Below are 19101 nucleotides of genomic sequence, written 5' to 3' on the forward strand. Positions count from 1 at the left end.
CCACAGAAACTTTATTTATAAATGCACAGGAAGAAGAAACAGCCCTTGTGGAATGAGCAGTGATTCTCTCAGGAGGTTGCTGTCCAGCAGTCTCATAGGCCAAACAAATAATACTACTTAGCTAAAGAGAAAGAGAAGTATCCATAGCTTTCTGACCCTTGCTCTTCCCAGAAAAACAAACAAACAAAGCAGAAGACTGACGAAAGTCCTTAGTCACCTGAAGATAGAACTTCAATGCACGCACAACCTCTAGGTTGTGCAACAAACACTCCTTAGGAGAAGAAGGATTAGGACACAAAGAAGGAACCACAATCTCCTGATTAATATTCTTGTTTGAGACAACCTTAGGTAGGAAACCTAATTTAGTACATAGTAAAAATAAGATAAGGAGAATTAAACTGCAGAGCCGAGAGTTCCGAAACCTTCAAAGATAACAACTTGATATCTAAGGAATGCATAGGTTCAAACGGAGCCCGCTGTAAAACTCTAAGAAGGTTAAGACTACAGGGAGGAGTAACGGGCTTAAACACAGGCCTATACCTAACCAAGTATAAAAACAGAATATCTCACAGCGCTTTCACCACTGAAATTCCTTATAGCTCCTTAGAGTATGGATAAATAGCTTATCCTGTGTATGTAGATTAGAATGGAGGAATCTAAGGAGTGCCTACAGATAGGCTAAGTATGTGTATTCAAAATATTAGCATTTATTCTCAACAATAAAACTAACAGACGGATATCATTATAGATAATTCACATACAATAAAATCATGGATCCATGTTATTAACAATATAAAACATATAATTAAGAATGAAATAAAATGTATAGTTAGTATTGCAATAATCCTGTTAGTCCGTATGGCAAAGTAATACTCCTAGTGGCATCAGATTGTCCCTTATTCAAATGTATAGGGGTAGATGACAGTCACTGATAGTGGATCCTTAAGAAATATATAGTGAACCCTTCTCAGAACTACTGAAAAAGATAATGATTCAAAAATGAAATGAGTGATCAAATATACAGTGGGTGAATGTTTATAAAAATATAAAAAATTAAAAAAATATAAAGAAATATAAAAAATATAAAAAAATGTTAAAGTACAAAAAAATTAAAAAAATTAAAAAATATGTGCTTGGTGAAAAATGTGTTTGCAAACTCATTGAAAAAATGTATAACAATTTATAAATAATATATAAAAAATTGTGTGAAAAAAGGGAAATAATTGCTGCTACATCCAAGTAATATTGGATGTTGGGAAAGTGCAATTGAAGAAATGATCCAGTTTACAGGGAGTGCAGAATTATTAGGCAAATGAGTATTTTGACCACATCATCCTCTTTATGCATGTTGTCTTACTCCAAGCTGTATAGGCTCGAAAGTCTACTACCAATTAAGCATATTAGGTGATGTGCATCTCTGTAATGAGAAGGGGTGTGGTCTAATGACATCAACACCCTATATCAGGTGTGCATAATTATTAGGCAACTTCCTTTCCTTTGGCAAAATGGGTCAAAAGAATGACTTGACAGAAAAGTCAAAAATAGTGAGATATCTTGCAGAGGGATGCAGCACTCTTAAAATTGCAAAGCTTCTGAAGCGTGATCATCGAACAATCAAGCGTTTCATTCAAAATAGTCAACAGGGTCGCAAGAAGCGTGTGGAAAAACCAAGGCGCAAAATAACTGCCCATGAACTGAGAAAAGTCAAGTGTGCAGCTGCCAAGATGCCACTTGCCACCAGTTTGGCCATATTTCAGAGCTGCAACATCACTGGAGTGCCAAGGTAAGAAAGGCTGAAAGACGACCACCACTGAACAAGACACACAAGCTGAAACGTCAAGACTGGGCCAAGAAATATCTCAAGACTGATTTTTCTAAGGTTTTATGGACTGATGAAATGAGAGTGAGTCTTGATGGGCCAGATGGATGGGCCCGTGGCTGGATTGGTAAAGGGCAGAGAGCTCCAGTCCGACTCAGACGCCAGCAAGGTGGAGGTGGAGTACTGGTTTGGGCTGGTATCATCAAAGATGAGCTTGTGGGGCCTTTTCGGGTTGAGGATGGAGTCAAGCTCAACTCCCAGTCCTACTGCCAGTTTCTGGAAGACACCTTCTTTAAGCAGTGGTACAGGAAGAAGTCTGCATCCTTCAAGAAAAACATGATTTTCATGCAGGACAATGCTCCATCACACAAGTCCAAGTACTCCACAGCGTGGCTGGCAAGAAAGGGTATAAAAGAAGAAAATCTAATGACATGGCCTCCTTGTTCACCTGATCTGAACCCCATTGAGAACCTGTGGTCCATCATCAAATGTGAGATTTACAAGGAGGGAAAACAGTACACCTCTCTGAACAGTGTCTGGGAGGCTGTGGTTGCTGCTGCACGCAATGTTGATGGTGAACAGATAAAAACACTGACAGAATCCATGGATGGCAGGCTTTTGAGTGTCCTTGCAAAGAAAGGTGGCTATATTGGTCACTGATTTGTTTTTGTTTTGTTTTTGAATGTCAGAAATGTATATTTGTGAATGTTGAGATGTTATATTGGTTTCACTGGTAAAAATAAATAATTGAAATGGGTATATATTTGTTTTTTGTTAAGTTGCCTAATAATTATGCACAGTAATAGTCACCTGCACACACAGATATCCCCCTAAAATAGCTATAACTAAAAACAAACTAAAAACTACTTCCAAAACTATTCAGCTTTGATATTAATGAGTTTTTTTGGTTCATTGAGAACATGGTTGTTGTTAAATAATAAAATTAATCCTCAAAAATACAACTTGCCTAATAATTCTGCACTCCCTGTATATATCCAAAGTCTAAAGTTCTTTTAATACAAATCCTGTGAATAAAAAAGATACAACATAGTGCAATACTGCTAAAATGATATCCAAATAATCAGAATGAAGCTTACCATAAAGTGTCAACGCGTTTCGGCCCTTCCTTCGGCCTTTATCAAGACTATACTTACGGTGAGTTGTGGTAGCTTACTTTATAGTTTTAGGTATCCAATCGGTAGCGCCGTTATTTTGTGCCAAAAATGAGTTACTTTTGAACCGGAAGTGGTACCTTCTTGGTACTTCCTTCCTGTTTCGTGTCTGTTTATATTTAACATTTACCTTCTTTCCCTTTATAGTTATATGGCTTATTCCCTATTTACAATTAGGACAGATATTGTATGTTACTCTTTCGAGGATCTTTTCCTCCATACAAAAGAAAAAAGAGAAAACAGCAAACCGGAAGTGACAACATAACTAGTTACGTCACTTCCGGTATCGCTGGTGGTGTTCCGTGTCACTTCCGGTTTCGTTTTGTTACAGGAACCTTTCAAATCTGACAGCTCTTAAGTGGGCAAGTGATAATCTCAGTACTTTTCCTGACAGCTTACCAATAAAAAAATATATAATAAGGGAATATTCATTATGTAATTAAAGTATTCTAAGATCTGCTCACTGAAGATATTTTTACGCATCAACTTGTTTCATTGCGCATCTGCTTGTTATACTTATTGAAACATAACTAATAACTAAACACATATGATCTGTGTTATCTGGGTCTAAAATTATATTCACATCATAACCCCACAGTTAGGACAGATATTGTATGTTACTTTTTCGAGGATCTTTACCTCCATACAAAAGAAAAGGAAAACCGGCAAACAGGAAGTGACGGCATAACTTGTTATGTCACTTCCGGTTTCGATTTGTTACAGGAACCTTTCAAATCTCACAGCTCTTATTTGGATAAGTTGCAGGAACCTTTCAAATCCGACAGCTCTTATCTGAGCAAGTGATAATTTCAGTACTTCTGACAGCTTACAAATAAAAATATATATATAATAAGGGAAAATCCATTATGTAATTAAAGTATTCTAAGAACTGTTTACTGAAGATATTGACATTGGTGATACCGGAAGTGACGTAACAAGTTATGCCGTCACTTCCGGTTTGCCGGTTTTCCTTTTCTTTTGTATGGAGGTAAAGATCCTCGAAAGAGTAACATACAATATCTGTCCTAACTGTGGGGTTATGATGTGAATATAATTTTAGACCCAGATAACCCAGATCCTATGTGTTTAGTTATTAGTTATGTTTTAATAAGTATAACAATCAGATGCACAATGAAACAAGTTGATGCATAAAAATATCTTCAGTGAGCAGATCTTAGAATACTTTAATTACATAATGGATATTCCCTTATTATATATTTTTTTATTGGTAAGCTGTCAGGAAAAGTACTGAGATTATCACTTGCCCACATAAGAGCTGTCAGATTTGAAAGGTTCCTGTAACAAAACGAAACCGGAAGTGACACGGAACACCATCAGCGATACCGGAAGTGACGTAACTAGTTATGCCGTCACTTCTGGTTTACCGGTTTCTCTTTTTTCTTTTGTATGGAGGTAAAGATCCTCGAAAGAGTAACATACAATATCTGTCCTAATTGTAAGTAGGGAATAAGCCATATAACTATAAAGGGAAAGAATGTAAATGTTAAAGGGACAGTCAACATCAGAATTTTTGTTGTTTTAAAAGATAGATAATCCCTTTATTACCCATTCCCCAGTTTTGCAAAACCAACACTGTTATATTAATACATTTTTTTACTTCTGTGACTAACTTGTATCTAAGCATCTTCTGACCGCCCCTAATCACATGACTTTTAGTTATTATCTATTGACTTGCATTTCAGCCAATTAGTGCAGTGTCTGCCACTAGCCACGAGCATGATCACAATGCTATCTATATGGCCTACATGAGCTTGCTCTCCCCTGCTGTGAAAAGTAAATAAAATAGAGGTGGCCTTCAAGGGCTTAGAAATTATCATATGTGCCTTCCTAGGTTTGCTTTCAACTAGAATACCAAGAGAACAAAGCAAAATTGTTGATAAAAGTAAATTGGAAAGTTGTTTAAAATGACATGCCCTATTTCAAAATGAAATTGAAAAGTTTGACATGCCCTATTTCAAAATGAAAAGGTTTTTTTGGACTTGACTGTCCCTTTAAATATAAACAGACACAAAACAGGAAGGAAGTACCAAGAAAGTACCACTTCCGGTTCAAAAGTAACTAATTTTTGGCGCCAAATAACGGCGGTATCGATTGGATACCTAAAACTATAAAGTAAGCTACCACAACTCACCATAAGTATAGTCTTGATAAAGGCCCAAGGAAGGGCAGAAATGCGTTGACACTTTATGGTAAGTTTCATTCTGATTATTTGGATATCAATTTAGCAGTATTGCACTATGTTGTATCTTTTTTATTCACAGGATTTGTATTAAAAGAACTTTAGACTTTGGATATATAAACTGGATCATTTCTTCAATTGCACTTTCCCAACATCCAATATTACTTGGAGACTCATCTTCAAGAAGGAATACAGCACTTAACAGCAATTATTTCCCTTTTTTCACACAATTTTTTATATATTATTTATAAATTTTTATACATTTATTTCCACAAGTTTGCAAACACATTTTTCACCAATTTATTGAATTTTTTGTACTTTGACATTTTTTTTATATTTTAAATATATTTTTTTTTTTATATTTTTTTTATATTTTTATAAACATTCACCCACTGTATATTTGATCACTCATCATTTCATTTTTCAATCATTATCTTTTTTACTAGTTCTGAGAAGGGTTCACTAGATATTTCTTAAGGATCCACTGTCATCTACCCCTATACATTTGAATAAGGGAAAATCTGATGCCACTAGGAGTATTAATTTGCCATACGGACTAACAGGATTATTTACATTCTTAATTATATGTTTTATATGTTTTATATTGTTAATAACATGGATCCATGATTTTATTGTATGTGAATTATCTATAACGATATCCGTCTGTTAGTTTTATTGTTGAGAATAAATGCTAATATTTGGAATACATATCCTTAGCCTATCCATAGGTGCTCCTTAGATTCATCCATTCTAATCTACATACACAGGATAAGCTAGTTATCCATACTCTAAGGAGCTATAAGGAATTTCAGTGGTGAAAGCGCTGTGAGATATTCTGTTTTTATCCTTAATTGTAGTCCTAGTAAATCGAACAGCAGCCAATCACTCCATTTTTTAACTTTAATCACCATTAGATTCTTATTTACACACATTTTAACCTTAAAAAGTTTTATATATAGACTTCCTTATATAGAAGTCTATTTTAACATATCTAAAAGATGGACATAACCAAATCCATGAGACAGGACATTACACTAGAGATTAACTACTCTATCACGAACATGAACACTAACAGCGTAGAAACTATGGACTATGCTTCCATATTTAGAAATTTAGAAAGATTATTAATTCAAGAGGTGAAATTTAAAGCGGAAATTTCTTTTCTTAAAAAGTGTCTAGGGCTGAATATCATCCCTAAAGGGTTGCTTATTAAAAAAGACTGTGCCTTCCAATTAGAAGACCCCGAATTGGTAACCAAATGGTCAAATATTTTAATAGAAAGTTCTAGAAAATTGATGCCAGCTATAATTGACTATAGGTAATCCATATTACTAAATGTGGATATTGAGATTAAAAGCAATGAGTATAATCTGATAGGCCCAGATAGACTAATATTAGAAAATATAGACCTCCTTGAAAGAAAAGACAATTTGACTTGAAAGGTGACTAAGATTAGGGAAGATATTACTAACAAAAAAATCTAAGAAATTAAACAAGGAATTGGAACATATTAAAAAGATAGAAGAAAATGCCAACACAAATTTGCAACCAACTGATGACAACGATAGATATACTGATAAAGATGAGAGTAGACAGTTGGACAATGAGGTTGAATGGACAGAGGTGAATAATAGGGGGAGAAGACACAAACCCAGATTTCCATCCAAGGTTGATAACAGGAAATATTATGACTCCAACCATACGGAAAGACAATACTACAATCACACAACCACTGAACCTGAATATATATCTAGACCAAATAGATTTATTCAGGACTCTAATTTTAGAGGTAACAACAGAGCCCCACAAACAACACACCACTCATATAGACAAGGAAGGACATGGGAGGATAATAACAGACATTATTCATACCGAACTCCCAGTAACAGATCTCACTATAATAGAGGACAACACTATGAAACACCCTACCAAGGTCACCAATTTGACAACTATTATAAAGAGTATACATCTCCCTTACAACACTTTCCAATTAAGAGACAAGAATTCCCACACCACACTAATTACTTAAGAACTAATAGACAGTATGGGGAAGATCAGGAGCGAGATTCATACCATTCCTGGGGCCCAAATAGACCATAAGGATATTATGACCAAGATAATCAATATCACCATAACAGAGGTGGCAATTGGAAGGACAAATATAACAGCAATAACAGATTTTCCTATCTAAACCATGTGGAGACATGAGAGGTCAGAGAAGCACACAGACCAACATCCAATACAGAACAAAGACAGGGGAATAGACACATTAATAATGAAACATTGAACCAAGGGACTAATGAACTTAATCAGGCCTCTACATCAGGGCACTCTTTTTTAGGGACACCCCAAACAACAACCAAAGAATTAGAGAGGGTATCCACAAAGAGGAAAAACTCATGCCCAGAGGATTTTCTAATATCCACAGAAAAAAGAAAACCCATAGAGGTAAGAGAGGTGGAAGGAAAATAAATAAGATCGTTACCCCCCCTTCATACGACTCCCCACCAAAAGGTATATACAATCTGAGTTCGACAAAGCTCACAGAAAAAGAGTCCTCTATTTTAAACTATGGACTTTCTTTTGCTCTGTCTAAGAGCCTGAATACATTCAACACATTTGTAAATGCCAAAGAGTGTTTTAGGAAACTCACACTCAAGGGGCATTTTATGAAGTCTCCGCTAAAACTACACCTAACGAATTATGGTAAAACTTATGAAAGTGACCATAATAGGACTAATAGTGTCTACCAGCACACAGATTTAAAACCTAGATCCTCCTTTTTTCCAGTTGCAAGTAAAGCAATGCCATAGAAACTTTTGATACAATGATTTGTAATGGGATCACAAATATTAGTCAGAACAAACTGAACAGACATAAACATAATCTTTCTAAAGAGCAATTACAGACTATCAAGACCCTCAAGAGGAATCATGATCTGGTTATCAAACCAGCTGACAAAGGAATTGTAGTCTTGAACAAAGTTGATTATGACCAAGAATGCAATAGGATTTTATCTGACATCCAGACATATGAGGTACTTAGACAAAATCCAGTTGATGGGTTTAAAAAAGAATTAGATAGGATCTTGGGTGAAGTGAGAACCAATGGGATACTTAATGAAAAAGAATACAAGTACATAAGTATCAAACACCCAATAACCCCAGTGTTTTACTATCTCCCCAAGATCCACAAATCCTTAAAAAAAAACTCCTGGTAGACCAATCATCTCAGGGATTGGTTCATTGTCGAGCAACCTGTCTGAGTATGTCGATAAAAAACTCCAAAGATATGTGACACAGCTACCATCCTATCTGAGGGATTCAACCCAAGTACTGAATATACTGGGAGATATAGAGTTGGCCAATAACTATATATTAGCCACGTGTGACATGACATCTCTCTATAGTAGTATACCTCATGAGGGAGGTTTGGAGGCTGTAGATTTTTTTCTTAAGAAGGATCCAAGTATGCCCAAACTACAGAAAGATTTTATTTTGGATGGCATACGTTATATTCTGACTCACAATTATTTTAACAATAATGGGGTATATTATAAAAAGCCATGTGGTACAGCAATGGGGACCAGGTTCGCGCCTAGCTATGCAAATTTATACATGGGACGATGGGAACTCATATTCTGGGACTCATGCCCAGCTAGCCCGGACCTGGTCCTCTACCACAGATATATAGATGACATCCTCATAATATGGAAAAGGTTCCATAGAGGATTTGGAACACATTATAAAAGTCATGAACGGCAATAGTCATAATCTAAAGATCACATACAAACTTAGTACTAGAGAAATTACCTTCTTAGATTTGAAAATTGAGGTAAAAAATGGACAATTGGAAACATCTATGTTCTTTAATGAAGTAGATTGTAACAATTATATTCACCAAGACAGCTGCCATCACAAAAACTGGAAGTCAAATATACTGAAAGGGCAACTCCTCAGACTGAGAAAGAATTGCTCGAATTCCATTAAATGGGAAGGGCAAGCCACAATATTAAAGAAAATATTTCTGAAAAGAGGCTATGAAGAGGATAGCCTTGAGAGAGATATAGAGGAGGTCAGGTGTAGAGATTGTAAAGACCTTTTAAAATATAGATGCAAAAATGCCAAGAATAACCCCAATAATTAACTACTCACTATTCCTTTCTTAACAGAATACAGTGAAAATAGACACATTGTAAAAAGGATAGTTGAGAAGCATTGGTCAATTTTGAAGGACGATGAAATAATAGGAGAGAAGTTACCAACACGACCAAAATTTATATACTGCAAATCAGACAATTTAAAGAACATATTGTCACCACATATACCTAAGAATACACAAACAAAGGTTAGGGATGTATATGGCAGAGACATTAAAGGTTTTTACCCTTGCCCGAGTTGCAAAGCATGCGAAAGGGGAACAAAAACAAAAAAGTTCACTTCACACAATACTAAGGTCGAGTACATAATTAGGGATCTTATAAGATGTAGCAGTAAGGGGGTGATCTATTTGATACAGTGTAGTTGTGGTCTATAATACATAGGACAGACCTCCAGACCCCTAAAGGATAGGATCAGAGAGCATTTACTGCAGATCAAACACAAACATATAGAAACCCCACTATACAGACACTTTACCAATCATCACCAAGGAAATAAGAAAGATTTCAGCTACATAGGCATTCAGTTAATGACACCAAATTGGAGAGGAGGGGACTATGAAAAGAAATTATTGACTGCGGAATCCAAATGGATTTTTAATTTGGATTACCTATATCCTAGGGGTCTTAACAATAGGGAAGACTTATCACATTTAATCAATCTAAGATAACCCTCAACACACTGATTTATGAAGTAAAATATCCAGCCATTTTTGCATGTATTATCATACTAGCTTTATATGGCTGCATATGGACCTTCCAGTTTTTATTATCCCTTTTTATTTTAAAATCCCTATTTATCTGAAAAGTTGAGCCATATGGACAGACCCTTCCCCAACTCAAAAGGTGGAGATTTATCTCCGTCTACTTTTAATTAAGTGAGGCAGGATGTCGCCCAACATTTCACAGTTGCTCTCTACTTAAATAATGACTTAGATAAAGTTTTAGTTCAAATAGAAACAGAAGATATGCCCACCCCCAACTGTCCAATCCATCCCTTATTCTTTTTAACTAATCTATAGATTTGTCTAAATCTGATTTTTATTGGTTTTAATCGAAGCATAATCTAATTTAATCCATTGTAATATTATCTTAACGCATAGACTACAAGTCCTCTAGAATACACTATTTAGAGAATAATGTAGACTATCCTTTACCAATTAATGAATATAGAAATCTGTCCTTTTGTTTCATTAAACAGATTATAGATCTGATATTGATACTTTGAGTATTATATACATTTGATCATAAATGTTTTTTATTTTTTGTTTTATGTACACTGCTTCCTCTACTGAACCATTTTTAATGTAACTACATCTAATGTTAGGTCCTTTAAGAATAATAAATTAGCATATTGTTTTGACATGTTAATGGAATTATACTGTAATTAGACAATATTCAAAATTGATATGTGTGGGCCATAGACACCACAGATCTTATACATTGGGGGTTTTGATGTGTATATAATTTTAGACCCAGATAACCCAAATCTTATGTGTTTAGTTATTAGTTATGTTTTAATAAGTATAACAAGCAGTACTGAGATTATCACTTACTCAAATAAGAGTTTCCAGATTTGAAAGGTTCCTGCAAATTGTCCAAATAAGAGCTGTCAGATTTGAAAGGTTCCTGTAACAAAACGAAACCGGAAGCATAGGCGATACCGGAAGTGACGTAACAAGTTATGCCGTCACTTCCGGTTTGCCGGTTTTCCTTTTCTTTTGTATGGAGGTAAAGATCCTCGAAAGAGTAACATACAATATCTGTCCTAACTGTGGGGTTATGATGTGAATATAATTTTAGACCCAGATAACCCAGATCCTATGTGTTTAGTTATTAGTTATGTTTTAATAAGTATAACAAGCAGATGCGCAATGACACAAGTTGATGCGTAAAAATATCTTTAGTGAGCAGATCTTAGAATACTTTAATTACATAATGGATATTCCCTTATTATATATTTTTTTATTGGTAAGCTGTCAGGAAAAGTACTGAGATTATCACTTGCCCACATAAGAGCTGTCAGATTTGAAAGGTTCCTGTAACAAAACGAAACCGGAAGTGACACGGAACACCATCAGCGATACCGGAAGTGACGTAACTAGTTATGCCGTCACTTCCGGTTTGCCGGTTTCTCTTTTTTCTTTTGTATGGAGGTAAAGATCCTTGGAAGAGTAACATACAATATCTGTCCTAATTGTAAGTAGGGAATAAGCCATATAACTACACCCTGTTCCAAATTATTATGCCAATGATATCTTTTTCATTTACCTAAATAATTGATGTAAACAACAGTCAGCATAATTCTCATGTTATCAACTATTAAGAGTGCAATTCAAATTTTATTGAAAAACCTAATGATAACAATATTTTTTTTCAAAATAAAAAACTTACAATGCACTGTTCCAAATTATTATGCACAGTAAGTTTCAAAACACTTTATAGGTTGTAAAGAACTGAAAATTGTCATTTGTGGTGTTTGCAGCATATTTACTGAAATTAGAAGCTATTTCAATCAATCTTTGAACAACATTTTAACTTTTTAAACATTTTAACAGGTCACGTTACATTTTAACATAAGACCCCTTATTTGATAGCAGCTTCACAAGTCTTGCATCCATCATTTTATCCCCATAGCAGCCATTGATGCAGAGGTATTCTTTGCAGCATGAGTTGGCGCATTGTCATGCATGAAGATGATTTTATTACGGAAAGCATAGTTCTTCCTTCTGTACAAGGGGAAGCAAGTGGTCAGTCAGGAACTCCACATATTTTGCAGAGGTCATCTTTACACCTTCGGGGACCCAAAAGGGGCCGACCAGCTCTCTTCCCATGATTCCGGCACAAAACATGACTCCACCACCACCTTGCTGATGTTGCAGCCTTATTTGAACAGGGTGGCCGTCCACCAACCATCCACTACTCCATCCATCTGGACCATCCAGGGTTGCACGGCACTCATCAGTGAACAGGACTGTTTGAAAATTAGTCTTAATGTATTTTTCTGCCCAATGCAGCCGTTTCTGTTTGTGAGCATTGGTTAGTGGTTGCCGAATGGAAGTTTTATGCACAGTTGCAAGACTCTGGAGGACTCTACACCTTGATGTCCGTGGGACTCCAGAGGCACCAGCAGCTTCAAATATATGTTTGCTGCTATGTAATGGTATTTTAGCAGCTGCTCTCTTGATCCGATGCATGGATCTGGCAGAAATCTTTCTCAATGTGCCTTTATCTGCACAAACCCGTCTGTTCTCGGAATCAGCCACAAATCTCTTAATAGTGCGATGATCACGCTTAAGTTTTCGTGAAATATCTAATGTTTTTATACCTCTTCCAAGGCATTGAACTATTTCACTCTTTTCGGCAGCAGAGAGATCCTTTTTCTTCCACATATTGCTTGAAAATGGTGCTCTGCTTAATAATGTGGAACACCCTCCTTTAGTAGTTTTTCCTTTAATTGGGCTCACCTGGCAATCTAATTATCACAGGTGTCCGAGATTGTTTTCAGTGATCAAAAGAGCCCTGAGACACAATGCCATCCATGAGTTAAACTGAAAAAAAAAAAAATAATAATCTTTGTGACACTGAAATAGATTTTGCATAATAATTTGGAACAGGGTGTATAAAGGGAAAGAAGGGTGTATGTTAAATATAAACAGACACGAAACAGGAAGGAAGTACCAAGAAGGTACCACTTCTGGTTCAAAAGTAACTCAAATAATGGCGCTATCGATTGGATACCTAAAACTATAAAGTAAGCTACTACAACTCATCATAAGTATAGTCTTGATAAAGGCCTAAGGAAGGGCCGAAACACGTTGACACTTTATGGTAAGCTTCATTCTGATTATTTGGATATCATTTTAACAGTATTTCACTGTTGTATCTTTTTTATTCACAGGATTTGTATAAAAAGAATTTTAGACTTTGGATATATAATCTGGATCATTTCTTCAATTGCACTTTCCCAACATCCAATATTACTTGGAGACTCATCACCAAGAAGGAATACATCACTTAACAGCAATTATTTCCCTTTTTTCCTACAAATTTTTATATATTATTTATACATTTTTATACATTTTTTCCACGAGTTTGCGAACACATTTTTCACCAAGCACATATTTTTGAATTTTTTGTACTTTAACATTTTTTTATATTTTTTATATATATTTTTTTTTAAATTTATTTTTATATTTTTTTATATTTTTATAAACATTCACCTACTTTATATTTGATCACTCATCATTTCATTTTTCAATCATTATCTTTTTTACTAGTTCTGAGAAGGGTTCACTATATATTTCTTAAGGATCCACAATCAGTGACTGTCATCTACCCCTATACATTGAAATAAGGGACAATCTGATGCCACTTGGAGTATTACTTCGCTATACGGACTAACAGGATTATTGCAATACTAACTATACATTTTATTTCATTCTTAATTATATGTTTTATATGTTTTATATTGTTAATAACATGGATCTATGATTTTATTGTATGTGAATTATCTATAACGATATCCGTCTGTTAGTTTTATTGTTGAGAATAAATTCTAATATTTTGAATACATATCCTTTGCTTATCCATAGGCGCTCCTTAGATTCCTCCATTCTAATCCTAACCAAGGCCTGACAAAATTGATTGCATGCCTGGCGCATTCTGCCAAACACTTATGCAACAAAATAGACAACGCAGAAATCTGACCTTTCAGAGTACTAGCTGACAAAACCTTCTCCAGACCCTCCTGTAGAAAAGACAAAATGATAGGAATCCTGACTCTACTCCAAGAGTAGCCTCTGGATTCACACCAATACAGATATTTACGCCATATATTATAGTAAATCTTTCTTGTCACAGGCTTACGAGCCTGAATCATGGTTTCAATGACCGACTCTGAAAACCCACGCTTAGATAAAATCAAGCATTCAATCTCCAAGCAGTCAGCTTCAGAGAAAGGAGATTTGGATGAAAAAAGGACCCTGAAGTAGAAGGTCCTTCCTCAGAGGGAGTCTCCACGGAGGTAGAGACGACATTTCTACTAGATCTGCATACCAGATCCTGCGAGGCCACACCAGTGCTATGAGAATCACCAATGTCCTCTCCTGCTTGATCTGAGCAATGACTCTTGGCAGGAGAGTGAATGGAGGAAATATGTATGCTAGACTGAAATTCCAAGGGACCATCAGAGCATCTATCAAGAAAGCCTGTGGATCCCTTGACCTCGAGCCATACCTCAGAAGCTGGGCATTCTGCTGAGAAGCCATGAGATCCAGTTCTGGCTGCCCCCAATTGAGGATTAAACTGAAAAATACTTCCGCATGGGGTTCCCACTCCCCAGGATGAAAGGTCTGTCGGCTCAGAAAATCCACCTCCCAATTGTCCACTCCTGGGATGTGGATCGCAGAAAGGCAACAGTTGTGATACTCTGTGCACTGGATTATCTGGGCCACCTCTGTTATGGCCAAGGAACTCTGAGTTCCCCCCTGGTGGTTGATGTATGACACCGATGTTAAGTTGTCTGACTGGAACCTGATAAACTGGGCTAAGGCTAACTGAGGCCAGGCCAGTAGAGCATTGAAAATCGCTCTCAAACCTAGAATGTTTATAGGGAGAACTGACTCCTCCCGAGTCCAAAGACCCTGAGTTTTCAATGACCCCCAAATTGCTCCCCAACCTAGAAGGCTGGCATCCATGGTCACGATCACCCAGGAAGGTCTGCAAAAGCAAGTTCCCTGGGAGAGGTGTTCCTGCCATCAGACCAATTACCTCCATACATAGAGCCACTGTCACAAATATCTTCATTAGTAGGGAGTCTTTTATGGTCCCTAAAAACACTACTCTTGTGGCTGGAATCAGAGAACTCTTTCCCAGATTTACCTTCCAACCATGGGAGCGAAGAAAAGACAACAAGATCTCCATATGAGAGTTTGCTTGTTGAAAAGACGGTGCCTGAACCAGAATGTTATCCAGATAAGGCGCAATAGCAATGCCCTGAAACCGAATCACTGCCAGGACCTTTGAGAAGAATTTGGTAGCTGTGGCAAGGCTGAAAGGAAGAGCCACAAACTGGAAATGATTGTCTAAGAAAGCAAACCGGTAGATGGGAACATGAAGTTACGCATCCTATAAGTCTATGGTTGTCATAAACTGACCCTCTTGAACCAAAGGAAGAATGGAACGTATAGTCTCCATCTTGAAGGACGACACTCTGAGGAACTTGTTTAAACACTTAAGGTCTAAAATAGGTCTGAAAGTCCCCTCTTTCTTGGGAACCACAAACAGATTTGAATAAAATCCCAGACCTTATTCCTGCAGAGAAACTGGAACTATAACTCCCAGGGCAAAAAGAACCTTGATACAATTTAAGAACACCTCTCTCTTTATCTGGTCTACAGATAATCTTGACAGAAGAAACCTGCCTATGGGAGGAAAAGTCTTGAATTCCATCTTGTACCACTGAGATACAATTTCCATGGACCATTGGCCTGGGACATCTCGTATCTAAGCCTGAGCAAATTGAGAAAGGCTGCCCCCTACTAGATCCATTCCTGGATCGGGGCCGAACCTTCATGCTGACTTGGGGTCAGCTGCAGGCTTCTTAGACTGTTTCCCCTTGTTCCAAGACTGACCAGACTTCCATGAAGACTTGGATAGCTCCTGCTTGGAAGAGGAAGCGGAAGGGTTTACCTCTAAAGTTACAAAAGGAACGAAAATTACTCTGACATCCTTTCTGCTTATTCTTTCAATCTTGAGGAAGAAAAGATCCCTTTCCTCCTGTGATATCTGAAATAGTTTCAGCCAAACCAGGCCCAAACAAGGTCTTACACTTGTAGGGGATAGCTAATAACTTAGACTTAGAAGAAACATCAGCAGCAGACCAGGATTTTAACCAAAGGGCTTTGCGAGCTAGAACCGCAAAAACAGACATTGTTGCTCCCAGTTTAATGACCTGTAAGGAAGCATCCGTAATAAAGGAATTGGCTAACTTAAGAGCCTTAATCCTGTCCTGGATCTCATCAAGAGGTGTATCTGTCTGAATAGGATCAGACAAAGCATCAAACCAGTAAGCTGCAGCGCTGGTAACAGTAGCAATACACACCGCAGGCTGCCATTGAAGACCTTGGTGAACTCTGAGTTCCCCCCTCGTGGATGATGTACGCCACAAATGTTAAGTTGTCTGACTGGAACCTGATAAACTGGGCTATGGCTAACTGAGGCCAGGCCAGGCCAGTAGAGCATTGAAAATCGCTCTCAGTTCTAGAATGTTTATAGGGAAAACTGACTCCTCCCGAGTCCAAAGACCCTAAGTCTTCAATGACCCCCAAATTGCTCCCCAACCTAGAAGGCTGGCACCCATGGTCACGATCAACCAGGAAGGTCTGCGAAAGCAAGTTCCCTGGGAGAGGTGTTCCTGAGACAACCATTACAGAAGTGAGTCTCTTGTCGCCTGATCCAGAACTATTTGCAGAGACAGATCTGCAAAGTTCCCGTTCCATTGCCTTAACATGCATAACTGCAGAGGTCTGAGAGGGAACCAAGCAAACAGAATGATGTCCATGGAAGCTACCATCAGACCAATTATCTCCATACATAGAGCCACTGAGAGGACTAAAGGACAAGACAAGAGTCGAAGATCTTTGTTTTTTTGACCTCTGTCAGAAATATCTTCATTAGTAGGGAGTCTATTATGGTCCCTAAAAACACTACTCTTGTGGCTGGAATCAGAGAACTCTTTCCCAGATTTACCTTCCAACTGTGGGAGCGAAGAAAATACAACAAGATCTACGTATGAGAGTTTGCTTGTTGAAAAGACGGTGCCTGAACCAGAATGTCATCCAGATAAGGCGCAACGGCAATGCCCCGAAACCGGATCACTGCCAAAAGAGCCCCCAGGACCTTTGAGAAAAATTAGGGAGCTGTGGCAAGACCGAAAAGAAAAGCCACAAACTGGAAATGATTGTCTAAGAAAGCAAACCTTAGAAACTTGTGATGATCCCGGTGGATGGGAACATGAAGGTACGCATCATATAAGTCTATGGTTGTCATAAACTGACCCTCTTGAACCAAAGGAAGAATGGAACGTATAGTCTCCATCTTGAAGGACGGCACTCTGAGGAACTTGTTTAAACACTTACACCTAGATTACAAGTTTTGCGTTAACAGTGGTGCGTTGCTAACGAGGCTTTTTTTTCTAACGCTACCTTAAACCAACGCTGGTATTACAGGTTTTGTAAACCTGGCGTTAGCCGCAAAAAGGTGAGCGTAGAGCAGAATTAAGCTCCACATCTCACCTCAATACCAGCATTGCTTACGGTAGCGGTAAGCTGGCTAAATGTGCTCGTGCATGATTTCCCCATAGGAAACAATGGGGCTGAGCTGGCTGGAAAAAAACCTAAGACCTGCAAAAAAGCAGCGTCCAGCTTCTAACGCAGCCCCATTGTTTCCTATGGGAAAATAAAAAATATGTCTACACCTAACACCCTAACATGAACCCCGAGTCTAAACACCCCTAATCTTACACTTATTAACCCCTAATCTGCCGGCCCCGCTATCACTGACACCTACATTATATGATTAACCCCTAATCTGCTGCTCCGGACACCGCCGCCACCTACATTATCCCTATGAACCCCTAATCTGCCGCCCCCAACGTCGCTGCCACCTACCTACAATTATTAACCCCTAATCTGCCGACCGGACATTGCTGACACTTTAATAAATGTATTAACCCCTAAACCGCCGCACTCCCACCTCGCAAACACTAGTTAAATTTTATTAACCCCTAATCTGCCACCCCCAACGTCGCCAAAACCTACCTACATTTATTAACCCCTAATCTTCTGACCCCAACGTCGCCGCTACTATAATAAATGTATTAACCCCTAAACCTAAGTCTAACCCTAAGTCTAACCCCCCCAACTTAAATATAATTTAAATTAAATAAAATATATTTAACATAATTAAATAAATTAATCCTATTTAAAACTAAATACTTACCTATAAAATAAACCCTAACGCCTAGATTAGAGTTCTGCGTTAGCTGTCAAAACCAGCGTTAAGGGGTCCTAACGCTGCTTTTTACCGCCCGCTGGTATTTAGAGTCAGCCAGGAAAAGGTCTAACGCTCACTTTCCAGCCGCGACTTTTCCATACCGCAGATCCCCTTACGCCAATTGCGTATCCTATCTTTTCAATGGGATCTTCCTAACGCCGGTATTTAGAGTCTTAGCTGAAGTGAGCGGTAGACCCTCTACCGACAAGACTCCAGCTGCAGAAAAAAGTCAGGAGTTAAGAGCTTTATGGGCTAACGCCGGTTTATAAAGCTCTTAACTACTGTGCTCTAAAGTACACTAACACCCATAAACTACCTATGTACCCCTAAACCGAGGCCCCCCCACATCGCCGCCACTAAAATAATTTTTTTTAACCCCTAATCTGCCGACCGGACACCACCGCCACCTACATTATCCCTATGTGCCCCTAATCTGCTGCCCCTAACATCGCTGACACCTACATAATATTTATTAACCCCTAATCTGCCCCCCCCAAGGTCGCCGCTACCTTACCTACACTTATTAACCTCTAATCTGCCGACCGGACCTCGCCGCCAGTATAATAAATGTATTAACCCCTAAACCGCCTCGCAAACCCTATAATAAATTTTATTAACCCCTAATCTACCCTCCCTAAAATCTGCGATGCCTAACTTCAAGTATTAACCCCTAATCTGCCGACCAGACCTTGCT

This window comes from Bombina bombina, chromosome 3, assembly GCF_027579735.1.
Source record: "Bombina bombina isolate aBomBom1 chromosome 3, aBomBom1.pri, whole genome shotgun sequence".
NCBI lineage: Eukaryota > Metazoa > Chordata > Amphibia > Anura > Bombinatoridae > Bombina > Bombina bombina.